This window comes from Numida meleagris, unplaced genomic scaffold (genome assembly GCF_002078875.1).
Source record: "Numida meleagris isolate 19003 breed g44 Domestic line unplaced genomic scaffold, NumMel1.0 unplaced_Scaffold638, whole genome shotgun sequence".
Taxonomy (NCBI): Eukaryota; Metazoa; Chordata; class Aves; order Galliformes; family Numididae; genus Numida; species Numida meleagris.
This window is the reverse complement of record NW_018364853.1, coordinates 4,383-7,301: the sequence shown is the minus strand read 5'-3', so window position 1 is coordinate 7,301 and position 2,919 is coordinate 4,383.

Genomic DNA, 2,919 nt, shown 5'->3' with positions numbered 1-2,919 from the left:
ATGGCAGCGCCTTCACCAACTGGTCAGTCTGTGCGTCCGTCTGTCTGGGTGGGATCTGCTACAGGGTCTGTTTGGGATGGGTTTGGGATTGGGTTTTCCCATTCTCCTGCCTCTTGTGCTCAGGTTCCAGGTGCGAGGCGGAGGCTGGTGTGCTTACCTGAACGGGGATAGGATCAGCTCAAGTCTCTGCCACATACAAAAATACTGGGTGTGCAGCAGAGCCGACAGCTACGTCCTCTGGAGGGAGGAGACAGATCCACAGTGACACATCCCATCCACAGTGTGTTGGTTCCAGTGCTGCTGGACACTGCCATGCTATCAGTGTGTACTTGAATCTGCCTCTTTCCTGCACTTCTGGACTTGTTCCTGCATGAAAGCATGTGGGAAGTATTTGATGGACCGTGGGCATATTTATTAGAACATGCTCGAGTAATCCCTGGATTGTCCTTGGACGCCTGAGACGAATGATAAATTGCCTTTCATCCCACTAGTCAGGATTTTAGAAATATGACCGTGCCTCTCTAGAGACAAAGGCACACGCGATCTTACTTTGATTCCACATGTGATTCTGATACAGGATTCTGGAGTATTGCCCAACAGATTTTTAGTTCACTGGTCCCTTCAATTGGCACCTATCTCAGGGGCCCAAATGCCCCTCACTAAAGAATGATCTTGGGATGGAACAAAGTATTCTGATAGTTTTAAGGGAACTGATAGTTGTGTCTATAGCTGCAAATATTTTATTTTGTAGAGAGAGCTGACCTTGGTAGTTTATTTTGCTTTGCAAACAGGTGTTCCACTTGGGCTCTGTATCACGCACTGGCCATGCGGGTTCAGCGTGCAAGTGGAACAAACCCTGCAGGCCCTGGGCAGAATCAAAGCAGGAGAGAGTCTGTGATGGGTGAGAGAGGAGAAGTGCACTTTGAAGCAGGGGACGCCCTGCTGGCACTGCCCATCGCATCCACCGCCAGCACGGTCCTTCTCTCTCCTTTCTGGTGGTTTGCCGCCTTTCAAGGGTCAGTAAGTAATAATGCACTAGCTTAGGGAGTTTCTGATTCCTGCTTATGGGATTATCTAGAATGGATGCCTGTGTGTGTGTGAGTGTGTGTATGTTGACTGGAACTCATGACCCTGTGTGCAGCTCTGAGTGCATGGTTTGCTTGTCTCTGCTCCTGAGACATCCTGTCTCTCAGATCCAAACATACCCTGAAGCAGCACCGCTCAGCTTTAGCCACACTCACCAAGTTAGGATGTTAGCCAGCTAAGGAAAGGAATGCCCCTAGAGATGCTCTAGCACGCTTGCCCACTAATATCGATTCTATCAGACATGCAACTCTATGAAGTTGTGCAACCATTGATTTTCTATTAATCCAAAGGCATGGCCGTGAGCGCTCTAAAAGCATGTGTTGCACAAATTTTAGTGACCATTTAAAATCAATATATCAGAGCATACAAAAGTTGAAGATTCTCTCTAATCAGTTACAGGTCCACACAGAATGGGACCCTCAGGGATTCTTTTCCAGGTTGCAGAAACTTGGGCCAAACAAGTGTTTGTTCTTCTTAATGGGTTTCACAGTATTTCTTGTCATTATGCGATGTTTGCCTTGTCTCTTCTCTTACATTTAGCGTGTTATCAATCGAGGCCTTGATTGAGTTATGATGGTTATATTATTAATATGATTAGTGCTATTATTTTATAGAATAGTTATAGTTTGCTAATTAAAAAAAAAAAGGGGGAATTGTGGAGAAGTATTTGATGGACAATGGGCATCTTTATTAAGACATGCTCGAGTAATCCCTGGAGTGTCCTTGGAGGCCTGAAATGAGGAACAGCTGCTGTGTTGCAAGGTCGAACAGCTACGCCTCCAGGTTGTGCTTTACGGGACTGCTAACCACTCTCTAACTGCAAGAATGCCTACGTGATGATATCTGCTGTCCAATTAGCAGCGTTGTAGCGCGCAACGCCTACATAATGCTCTATAAATGTTGTAGTCGAATTGCAATAAATTAAGCACTATGCAACAAGAGGAGCCCGAGCAGATCTGAGAGGATTCTGGTCCCTCGCTGAACGGGGACAACGGTGGCTTGATGCAGGGAGTGACCACTGACCGACCTCAGAGCTGTTGAGAGACAGAACTGGAGGCACAACGACACGGGCCCGGCTGGGGTGAAGGGGTCGCTCCCCTTGGTGGCTGGGAGAGAATGGAGCAGAGTTCAGCGGTGGGCTCCTTCTCGCTGTTCTCTCTAAGAGAGGTGAGGCAGTCCGATCAAAGGACTTGGAGCAGTTGCTGAGCTGGGCTAAGGCTCAGGGCGGCATGAAAGACGTGGAGCTGGTATTCTTCATAGCAGAGTGGAAGCTGGTGGGCGGTAAGTTGTGGGCAGCCGCCCTGGATGGTTTTAAGGACTATAAGAAGTTAGGAGTTACGTGGAGGATGGTGATTAATGCACTTAAGAGTATGAAGGAAGAATGCAGGGTAGCTATGGCAGTGCCGAGGTTGCTACAGCCAGACCCCGAGGAGGGTTCGAGTGAGCTGCCTGAGAAAGGGAAAGCGTCGTGACTGTTTGAGTCAGTTTTGCCTGGGAACTGTGGGGAGCTCTCTAACGAAGGAGCAACAAGTAAACCTCGAAGTATTACAGAGAATTTTAAAGTTTCAGAATCGAACTGTATCTACCTCGGCATTAGTTACTTTTCTTAAATGGATAAGCAAAAACGCCCCTGAGTTTCCGAAATCTGGGTTTTCTTTTGATGGGGCGGTTTGGGACAAAATTGGCATAAGACTCTGGGATGCTGCAACTACTGCAGATAAAACGGCTGCGGAGCTTTTCCCTGTTCGGCGGCGAATCTCGGAAGCGCTCAAACAAATTCGACAAGGAAGGACGAATCCTTCCGACCGTTCCCCACCGTCCCCACCCCCGCCG